The following is an 11,271-nucleotide window of genomic DNA, read 5'->3' as shown; positions in this document are numbered from 1 at the left end:
AAAAGCTGCTCCCTCAGAGGCCGATGGGAGCGGCTGGCGGGCGACGCTCTTGGGGTCACCGAGCATGCTGGGAGGCGTGGTCCCGGCGCGGCCCGAGGATTCTGGGTAGTGTAGTCCTGGCGTCCTGCTGGAGTGCCCCCGTCCCCCCCCACCGGGGGCTCGAATGACCCCTTGTTCTTTGGTGGCGCTGGTGAGTGTGGCTCCAGCGGGACCCTCGCCGCAGCCGTGCCCTTCTCCGCGCGGAAAGCAGGTCCATTCCTGATGCCTTTAAGTAAGAGGAAACCCTACCCTGCCGGATCTTGAGAGTTTCCATTGACTCTCCTGAACCTTTCGGTTCTCGTTCTGACGCCTGTGGCTCCTGCCTGCTCAGAGAGGACTGCCTGGTGGGCCAGGGGAGGACTCCTGGGCTCCTGACAGCCCAGCCTCAGGCACACATGGCATTCAGAGATGTGGCTATGGATTTCACCCAGGAGCTGCTCAGCCCTGCTCAGAGATCCCTGTACCGGGAGGGGATGCTGGAGAATTACAGCAACCTGGTCTCACCGGGCATTCCATTTTCTAAACCAAAACTCATCACCCAGCTGGAGCAAGGGAAGGAAACCTGGAGAGAAGAGAGAAAATGCCCACCGGCCACTGGCCCAGCAGAACCAAAGCCAGAACCCCACCTCAGTCCTTTCTGCCCTCCGGATTTCTCCAGTCAGAAATTCCGCATGCAGCATATGCTGTGTAGTCATCCTCCCTGGATCTCCTCGTGCTTGTGTGCAGAAGATCCTGCCCAGCCAGGAGATCCGTGCCTGGGGGACCAGCAGCAAGCCTCCGATGGAAGTTCCCGGAACGATAAAGCAGAAGGTCAGGAGAGAGAAGAAGCCTTTGGAAAGACAAAGAAAAGGACTTCAGGCACGTTCCCCAGGCCGCCACCCCAGAGGCTCTAGGGATGGCATCCAAGGCGTGGAGGTAGAGGCCAGCCAGCTCAGAGGGAGAACTCCAAGGAAACAGACAGACTGTTGAAGAGGATAGAAGTGTTAGGATTTGGACCAGTCAACTTTGGGGAGTGTGGACTGGGCTTCAGCAAGATGACAAACCTGCTCAGTTACCAGAGGATACACTCAGGGGAGAAGCCTTATGTGTGCAGGGTGTGTGAGAAGGGCTTTAGCCTAAGGAAAAGCCTTGCCAGACACCAGAAGGCACACTCAGGGGAGAAGCCTGTCGTATGCAGGGAGTGTGGGTGAGGCTTTAACTGGAAGTTTATGCTCATCATACATGAGAGGACACACTTGGGCGAGAAGGCTTTCATGTGCAGTGAGTGTGGGCGGGGCTTCAGCCAGAAGTCAAACCTCATCATACCCCAGGGGACACACTCTGGGGAGAAGCCCTACGTGTGCCAGGAGTGTGGGAAAGGCTTCAGCCAGCTGTCGTCAGACACCAGAGGACACAGTTAGAGGAGAAGACCATCGTGTGCAATGACTGTGGCCTGGGCTTCAGCGACAGGTCGAACCTCATCTCACACCAGAGGACACACTCCAAGGAGAAGCGTTATGTGTGTGGCGTGTGTGGGCACAGCTTCAGCCAGAATTCAACCCTCATCTCACACAGGCGGACACACACTGGGGAGAAACCTTACGTGTGTGGGCTGTGTGGGTGAGGCTTTAGACTCAAGTCACACCTCACAGACACCAGAACATACACTCAGGGGATAAGCCCATTGTGTGTAAGGACGGTAGGCGAGGTTTCAACCAGCAGTCCAATCTCATCAGACACCGGAGGACACACGCAGGGGAAAAGCCGTACGTGTGCAGGGAGTGTGGGCGAGGCTTCAGTCACCAGGCAGGTCTCATCTGGCACAGGCAGAAAGACTCAAGGGAAAAGCCTTACCTGTGCAGGCAGTATGGACTCGGCTTTAGCGGTAAGTCAGCTTTAATCACGCACAAATGGGTACACTCAGAAAAGAAGCCCTGTTTATGCAGAGAGCATTGCCAAGGCTTTCCCCAAAATTCACACCTCGTCTTACATCAGATGACACACCAGGGCAAGAAGCCTTATGTGTGCAAGACGTGTGCACAGGGCTTTAGCCAGAAGTCTCACCTCAGCAGACACAGGAGGATGAAGTCCGCCCACCACAAACTGACTTCAGTCTGACCCTGAGGCCTACTTGGGGCAATCTTCTGACCCCTTACACTCTCTTTGAAAGCGAAGAGGTGGCAAGGACTGAATAATCAAACATCTTATACTTTCATGAAACGCATTCTGTAAGTGGTCAAAGGACATTTGAGTTCATTTACTTCTTCCATGCTAAGTCTTCATGTTTTGTGGCCTTTTGTTCTAATAAACTGCATCTTTACAAAAAGAAAAAAGAAAATACTCAGATGATGAAGCTCTCTTTTGAAGAGAGTAGTCAACACAACCTGGTAATGGACAGGTGACTGTCCCCCAGAGATGGATACAATGACTATTGAAAGTTTGCCTCTCCTCATCTTGAGAAGAGGTTGGGAATGTCTTTGTACAAAAGATGGTTGCATCTTGTTAGGTGAAAAAACAATTCATTTTATGGTTGGGGGAAGTTCAAATCTGTGTAGAAAGGAGCGTATAGATGCTGAGGACCCAAAGGAATACCCTGGAACACCCCAATTGTCTTTCTGATTTGAACCCTTCCTTCCAAACTCCACTTTGTGATACTGGGATTCTGCTGTGCACTGGCTCCCTGCCCAACTCTGTCCATTGGAGCCACTGGAGGAAGACTGCAGGGCTGCAGGAGGAACAGAGAAACTTGGCCCTTCCTGTTGGTGCCCTGTTTGCTTCATGTTCTGGTCAGACTTGTCTATCTGGTCATGGCAACTTGTTTCAAAGCAGCAGTTGAATAGTTTGAAGTTTCTCCAATACAGGTCCCCCCCCCCCACCCTTAGAAGGATTGAGTCCCAACCCCATGAGCCCTTCCTTCAAACTCAGCAATACCAGTGCCAGCCAAGCAGTTTCTTTTCCTTAGAAGTCTGGCTTTCAGCTCTGTGGGTCCTCTCTTTCAAGATTCTAGGTTTTAATAACTCCAACCTCTTCTCTTTGTTGTCCCAGTTCTAGGGGTGGTGGCTGCTTCCTGCAGTTGCTACTTCCATGACACTCTAGTGTTCTCTTTTCAGTTAGTGAGCAATTCTTCTGAGCTACTTACTGTTCTTTACATTAATTCTCTATGTTTACAATTTTCAAAATACCTGGTATGGCTTTTGTCTCCTGATTAGACCCTGACTAATACACCTTTCAAGGGGGATCTCTACAATGACATGGCGGACAAAGATGGAAGCCCCTCCTTCGAATCTGGCCTCCACCACACTGTGCTCCAGCAATATCAGAACTGCCTGTAGCTCTCCATCCATAAGGTGGTTTCTGCTTCTGGGTTATCTACCTGTTTTGGAATCATGACAAGACCATCTCTTTGGACCAAAGACTAAAATTAAGATGTGTACATAACACAAAGTGATAAGTGCCCTAAGAGATAAAGCAGTGTGGGACTATAAAAGACTGAGATATTCCAATTAGCAATAGGTGGGGAGGGAACCAGGAAAAGCTTCATGAAAAATATGGCATTGGATCTGGATTTGGAAACTTAGGTAGAATTTGTACAAGTAGGGGAGAACGAAGGAAGGGCATGATGGGCGGGAAGCATGGCATAAGGAAAGGCCCAGAAATGGAAAATCGTGGGTTGTGGGTGGAGAAGAGTAAATCAGATTATTTGGACGGAACATTAGGTGAGTCTTCAGTGGAATATTCACCCCTCCATCTCCACCCCCTGCAATCATTCCCCCAGCTCACCCCTGCTGGAGCTCAGCTACCCCTCTAGCTCATCTATCTCTTGCTACTCCCATCTCCCCATCCCTGCCCCCAGGGAACCCTCAGTCAGAATGGAGGGATTTATGAGCAGTAACACTCCCTTCTCAGATCAATGGCTGAAGATCAATAGCTATAATGCAGAAAATTAATCCATATTCATTAGAATTGAATTGAGCAAATGATATTATAAAAACTCCCTTGGAAATCTATGGAAGGAAATTAAAGAGAAAGTTATTCTAATGTCACTACTGTCTGCCAAGCTACAGGTTTAAGAAATCAGGCAACTGAAGCTCCTGTTAATATTCAAAGGAAGCTTCAAAGGTCATTTAGGGTCATAGTTATATTGGCCACTTGGATGTAGAGGGTAAGGAGATGGAAGAGATGTTTTCTTCCCTTCCTCCGTGGAGATCTAAGAAACAAATGAACTTGTGGGTCGCCTCCAATCCTAGAATCCTGTAACTCCTGTATTTCTCCCTGATGCCATGACGAGTCACAGATGAGCTTCAGGAATGTCAAGTGCAATCATTAACTTAGAAAACAGCCTTGACTCCTGAAGACCAGGCTCCCTAGGAGGTCCCCTCTCCTGTCCCAGGGAGCCTCTGGTCATTCTCGGAGCCAGACCCCCCCAGTCTCTATTCACCATACATCTCACAAAATAAGAATAGATACAGATTCACAAGTCTTAGTCTAACACAGCTGTGAAAAGTGGAGAAAGGTCAGAGGGAAAGTACAAACCTGGCCCGGTGAACATTTGCAGAGCTCAGGCAGAAGGACTGGATTCCAGTTTTGACTTCACCTCCTAGTAGCTGTGGGAAAATGACAGAATTCTTTGAGTCTCAGTTTCTTTGTCCGCAGAATATGGACAATAATATAATAATTCCTCCCTCAGCAGGATTACTACGAAGATTAACACAATGCATGGTGAAAGTGCTTTACACACTGCAAAATGCTATTCAAAAACTTTTACTGTCCTAAAAGCTTAGAGATGTTCTTCTGAAGCAGGTATCTTGTTAATGGAATCTGTCTATGGTTCCATGAGGTTCATAAATGCCCTGAAATTGTATGCCAAATTGTCTATGTATGTGCATTTTGAGGGGGAAGAGGACCATGGCTTTTATGAGATTCTCTAAGCAGTTTGTGACCAGCAGCATTATGAATTAAGAACCCCTGATAGAAGGAGACTGACAGAAGTGCCGCATCCCTGTGCAGATGGAACCAGAGGCTTTTATGCATCACAGCAAGAGAGACCTTACCTTAGCAGGAATCACTGCAAGATGAAGCATCAAAGCCACTGAGGAAAGTTGTAGAATCTGGGTGGTCAGCCATGCAAATGGCCTGGGTGCTGAGTTGCCCTGAAGCAGGTGGAATGGTATTAAGAGCTCCTTAACAGTTCTTCAAACCTCCATGGTGCCCAACCCCAGGGGGCTCTGTTCAGCTGTATGTGACTGGAGCACTTTGGAGGTGATCCCTGGAGTTTGGCAGACAGGGGTCTTGCCTCCATCTTACTTCCCTCTGCCCTCTTTCCAATCTCAATCCTCACAGCAAAAGGAGTCACAAATTCTACGGTAGCCTCTTGCTCTCCTTTGCCCTTCCTGAAACCCCAGTTGCTTCCTTCTCCCCCGGGCATGCTGGGAGATTCCTTGCTGGGGGGGAGGGGAGCATCTAGATTGCATCTTACTTTATAGTATCTTGTGTTTGGAACCCAGACACAGGTACAGGATGGTCCCACACTCCCTTCTTCTAACCCAGGCTGTCTAAAATCTCCTCCAGAGTCCCTGGAATCCTCCAGGGGAAAAATTAATCAGGGCCCCAGCTCACTGAAGGCACGATTGGCCAACTGTTAGGTTTTTGTTTCTATTGTTCACATAATTTTATTCCCCACTGATGGCAGTTGAAAATCCTGGAGGCCCCTTACCGATATCTTTTCCAGTGTTTATAAGATGGGAGCATAGAAGATGACCCACATTGGAAGGAAATAAAGAGGTTATCTTGTCCTTTGCCCATAGCTTCCTTCCCTGAAAGGGCCCCAGGATAGATACCTCACAAGCTCCCCTCCTCAGGAGACCAGGAACTTCACCTGGCGTCTCATCTGAGTTCCTTGGATGGTGCCATGTGAAGTAAAGCAAGTGACCCCACATCTAGACTCGGTCTCTTCCGCTCCAACTTTCTGCAAGTCTCAGGGCCCCATAAACTACTTTGGGTCTCTTTTCTTCCTCTGAGTTTTATTTTATTTTTTCTGGGAAACTTCCAAGCATCTGGGGGAGGTAATGTGGACAGAAATGACCACAGGGCTAGAGGGAATGTTTAAAGAGTCCGACAACCATCCAACACGATTTATTGGGCATCTGTCATGTTACAAGAAGATGCAAGTCACACAAAGAGATGGACTCTGGCTGGGTGAGCCCCTCCAGGAAGCCAGCTTCCAAGGACAGGGCAACCACCCTGCAAGTCGGTTCCACAACGTTTGCCTATCTTTATGGCGTTTATCCCAGTCTGTCTAATGGGTATCACGGCGATTTGGGTAAAAGACCTACTCCCTACTGGACCACAGATACCTTAAGGGCAAGAGGGGTCCAGACATGTTCTGCATTTGTTTGTTGAATTAAATTAAATCAAAACAGGGTTCATGCCCTGTTTTTTATTATCTCTTTAGGTGGTAGAGAGCAAAGGTAAATAGGAGTAGAACAGTGAACACACACAATGCTCCTGAAGAATTCTCCTCTATTAAACGCACACACACGCTCATGCTCACATACACACATGCACATATGTGCATATTCGTGCACGCACACACACCACATTCAGAGGAGACTCTTGGCTCCCTGCCGCTTGCTTGAAAACCCAGGCTTCAAGAGACAATTAAATATTTATATCTTTACATCTCAGTATCTTCCTTTCAAATCCAAACAGCTCCAACAGGAGCCATCACTGGCACTTACTTAACTCCTTAAAAACATCCACGAGGGGTTTTATCCTTTTATAATTAAATCGTTAAGAGCAGAGAAGATGCAACAGGCTTTAGGGTGGGAATGAGCTTACTCCCCAGAAACAAGGCCGTGGGAGCCCCAGCTCACTCTCTTAGGCTCAGTCTGGGATCCAGCGCTCCTGGATCTGGGGCCCAGCCGCCCAGCCCGTACCTTCACCCAGGGTCTGCAAAGGACGAAGGGATGCTCTCTTGCCAGCTTTCCCCAACAGGCACTTGAGTGCCCTGCAATCAGGGCTTGGCAGATTATGCAAATTACCTGTGCATAATAATGTCCTCACTAAATAGATTAACCCAGAGCAGGGTACCGGACAGGAGCTAGCAGGTGTTGGCTGCCAGGCCCTTAGCTCTCTGCCCCAGCCCCAAGCATGGTGACAGTGCTTCTAGACCAGGCTGCTGACGGCCTTCTCACTACACTACCTTCCCCACCCGCCACCGGGCCTCTATCATGTGCACACTCTTACCTCTTCTCCCTCAGTCTGCCCCTAACGGCCTACCCTGTGGGATCTCCAATGTCAGGGCTGAGAGGAAAGGGAAGAAAGCCCTTTCCCAGGAGTTGCTTGAGCTAAGGAAATGGGAAGAATCTTACCACCTTGAGTCACTGACATATGCATTTACGTCTAATTCCCCATCTGTGGGCAGGACTTATGTCCCTGAACTCTCCATAAACCCATTCTAGGGCCTGCAACACAATAAGTACTCACCAGATGAATGTTTCCTGGATAGAATTGAATTCCAAAACCACAGGGCTGGGAAAACATCTTCAAAATGCTTCAAGCAGCCAACAGACATATTCTGATTATGACTCATCTGCCAGGCACTCTGTGAACACTGGCATAGGGATTTTAGCCTTGCTGCTATGAGTTCCTTGACATTATAAGCAAATTATATGTTCGTACGTTTTTCTGTAGGGAGAGGGCCCATGGCTTTCACCAGCTTCTTCATGGGGTCCTGACCCCTCCCTAAAAAAATCTTAACCACTGCCTGTCCACGGGAAGGACAGACATGAAAACCAACAATCACAACAGTGTGATAAGCCCGGGACCAAGATGAGCACAAGATGGTATGAGGGCATAGAAGAGGGTCCAACCTGCAGAGGACAGAGCCCTGATCTCAGCATCACTCCCTTCTAAGGTAGCTATTACAAGTCCCATCTCACTAGTTGGGAAAATGAGGCCCAGAGAGTTTAGGCTGCCTGACCGAAGTCACACACCAGTAGAACCCAAAGTAAATCGAAGCTCGGGGTTGAGCTTGCTCCCTGCAGCCGCCTTGGCGTTTGAGATCCCAGCTTCGAGACCCCTCATGCTCTCCCAGGGTTCAGGGGGCAGAGGAATGGAGCCCCTGCAATGACTGTCTGAATTCTGATCGGCCGTGGAGCAGGCTTGGCGGTTAGGCCTCTGGGTCCCCGGTGTGCACATCTTGGCAGGCTTCCGCGGACTTTGTGGAGTCTATTTACCACATCTAAGACCAATTTCCTTCCCTTCGGTTGCTTTGAAGATAATTTAAGGTACTTGCATTGTCTGCCTGGGAATGTAAAAAGCTAGCTAATGCCGAAATCGATGCTTCCTGCTTAATACTGTGCCTCCGCCCACCTGACCTGCGCAGCGGCTGGCTCACAGAGCCTTCAGTGACGGCTTCAGCAGATCTTTCCGGCTGGCTACTTTGTTAATGAGAAAGGGGCTGGGGGCTGGGGGAGGGGGGTGCTTCAGGATAACGGCAAGCGGATTGAGTTGTTAAGCCCGAATGAAATATTTAGTAGCACCACTGGCAGGATTCAGCTGGTCGGGAACAGTACTTCAGCCCTGCTTGGGGAAGGGGGTGGAGGAGGGTGCCCAACATGGGCTCCCCAAACTAGGGGTGCAGAGTAGCCTGTTCTGGAGGAGAAGACCAGCCCGGACGTGACCTCCCAGCTGGCTCTGTTCCCAGGGCAGGCTGGGACCACTTAGGAGGGCAGGTTGCTCTGCCAAACCTGCACCTGCACCAGAGGGCATGAAATAGGGATGCTCCTCACCAAGGAGAGAGCTCCCATGGTCTGCATGTCTCCACACCTCTTCTGGGTGCCGATGCTCTGCACTGGAGCTCAGCTCTTCGTAGAAAGTTTAACCGGGCCTTAGAGGGCTAGCTGAAGGGTGAGGTTGGAGAGGTAAGAATAGGAAAGATGGCATTTTCTGTGTTCTTCCTTCCTAAACTACTCTGGGAACAGAGTACTCTCGTCCTATGTACTTTGTATTATACTATCCTGACTTCCTCACTGCTAAAATCATGGAATCTCAGCCTTAGATGGGACTTGGCATATCACATGTTCATTCAACATTTATTGAGCTCCTTACCTACTATGACCAAGTATAGTATATACCATGCCATTCACCCATCCCACATTCAATATTTTAACCCCCTTTATAGCACCCCATCCCAAATTGGCCAATACTAGAATGACTTCATGGATGTGGAATGAGTTATTTCCTACTGATCCTCATTCCAGCAATCTTTATTAGGAATAATTCCCTTTATTCAAACCAAAATCTGTACCCCTTCAGCTTTTATTTATAACCCTTGGCCCTTGTTCCCCTGACCCATTCCCTACTCCCCCACCCTCCCCAACATTGCCAAAGCCACAGTAGCATCCTTCAGATATCTGAAAACATCTCCAGGCTTCTTCCAACTCAGCAGTATGACCAAAATCTAATTATAATCTGAGGAACCAGGTGGACTGTGACAGTGCTAAATCTTTTGGATGTCAAATAACTTAATCTTTTCATAGCTTTTCTCCCTCACGTTTATTTGATTCCTTTTCTACTTAATCTCCAGGTCTACCACAAAGTGGCAGTCACAAAACTCCTTCATAAAAGCAGGTTACAAAATTTCTGCTCTTGTCTGGGGTAGACTGGCTTGTATCAAACAAATTCTCCTGCTGATAAAAACTTTAAAAATCAAAATCAGGGCTTCCCTGGTTGCGCAGTGGTTGGGAGTCCGCCTGCCGATGCAGGGGATGCGGGTTCGTGCCCCGGTCCGGGAGGATCCCACATGCCACGAAGCGGCTGGGCCCGTGAGCCATGGCCACTGAGCCTGCGCGTCCAGAGCCTGTGCTCCGCAACGGGAGAGGCCACAACAGTGAGAGGCCCGCGTACCGCAAAAAAAAAAAATCAAAAAAAAAAAAATCAAAATCAAAAACAACTCTTTAAAAATCAACAGAGAGCTGCCAAGGCATCCAGGACTTATGAGCCAAAATTTAAAAAAGAAAGGAAATGAACTGAGAGGCACCCTACATTCATGATTGCTTTTCCCTGATTCATATTTAGTAGCTCAGAGGCTGAAAGGACAAGCAGAGACTAAGAAGATGAACATAAAGTAGTAGCTAAGACACAATGAAGCCAAGCAGAGCTTTTGACAGTCTCATGAGGCTGAGGAGGCGTATACTGGAGCTCAGAGCTACCAAGCAAGGCATTTAGGATATAAAGGTTGAGATCCTGGAGGCAAGAGAAGACCAAAGAAGTGAGCCCAATATTTAATGGTACTTTCCCTCAAGGCATGTGTGATCTGTAAGCAGCAACCCAGGGGATGAAAAACCTAACTAAAAACTGGCTACAAGGCTGGGAAATTTTAAAAGGCTGTTAGGTCTGGGTCCTTGCTGCCAAGATGCCAGAAGGGCTGGGTGTGTTGTGCCCCCTTCCTAAGAGGATCTTCACCCTGGTGTAGACCAAGAAAAGAAGCAATAATGGTCATGCCAAAAAGGCTATGGCCACCTGTAGCTTGTATGCTGCACTAACTGCAGCCAGCGTGTGCCCAAGGACAAGGCCATTAAGAAGTTCATTATTCAAAATATAGTACAGGCCACAGTCATCATGGACATTTCCAGAGCGAGTGTCTTTGGCACACTTGTGCTTTCTCTATGTGAAACTACATTACTGCATGAGTCATGCCATTCACAGCAAGGTAGTCAGGAATCATTCTCACAAAGCCCAGAAAATCCACACACCTTCACCTAATTTAGACCTAATTGTGCCACCCCATGACCTCTGCCAAAGCCCATGTAAGGAGCTGCGTCCTTAAGGACTGAAGAAAAACTGTCCTCTGGAAAAAAAACCGACTGGAAGTTATGCTTTTCAAAAAGAGACTTTAATAGTCTCACAGTCCTAGGAAGACAAAAATGAAAGACCACAACCAAGGAGGAGAAGACCTGGTACACATTCCAGGATTTCATTTGGGATTCATGAAGTGCTAAACCAAAGAATAAATGTGAAGAGGGAATGTACCAACCTTCACAGAGACTGGAACCCAGCTTCAAATACAGGTGCTCTTCCTCTACTATAGTTGACTAAGCAAATCTTAACTGGAAGAAGATATCATCTAGAGATTACAAATTTCATAAAAATGCCTGGCATTCAATAAAAACTGACTAGGCATGCAAAGACACAGAATGAAATAACTAAGAATGAAAATAAAGGTCACATCACAGCTTCACAGCTGAACCA

The 11,271-nt window shown here is 48.3% G+C and overlaps 2 pseudogenes; both read left to right on the top strand.

The window, feature by feature from the left end:
* The first annotated feature begins 434 nt into the window (after positions 1-434).
* LOC113607000 (zinc finger protein 133 pseudogene) lies at positions 435-2,271 on the top strand (annotated as a pseudogene).
* Positions 2,272-8,799: 6,528 nt separating this feature from the next.
* On the top strand, positions 8,800-10,933 carry LOC113606959 (40S ribosomal protein S26-like; annotated as a pseudogene).
* Positions 10,934-11,271: the final 338 nt, after the last annotated feature.

The sequence above is a fragment of the Aethalodelphis obliquidens genome, unplaced genomic scaffold, assembly GCF_003676395.1.
Source record: "Aethalodelphis obliquidens isolate GAN/ISIS:26980383/991018 unplaced genomic scaffold, ASM367639v1 scaffold46, whole genome shotgun sequence".
NCBI classification, from domain to species: Eukaryota; Metazoa; Chordata; class Mammalia; order Artiodactyla; family Delphinidae; genus Aethalodelphis; species Aethalodelphis obliquidens.
Note: the sequence above shows the minus strand (reverse complement) of the source record. Positions and strands in the feature narration are given on the sequence as shown.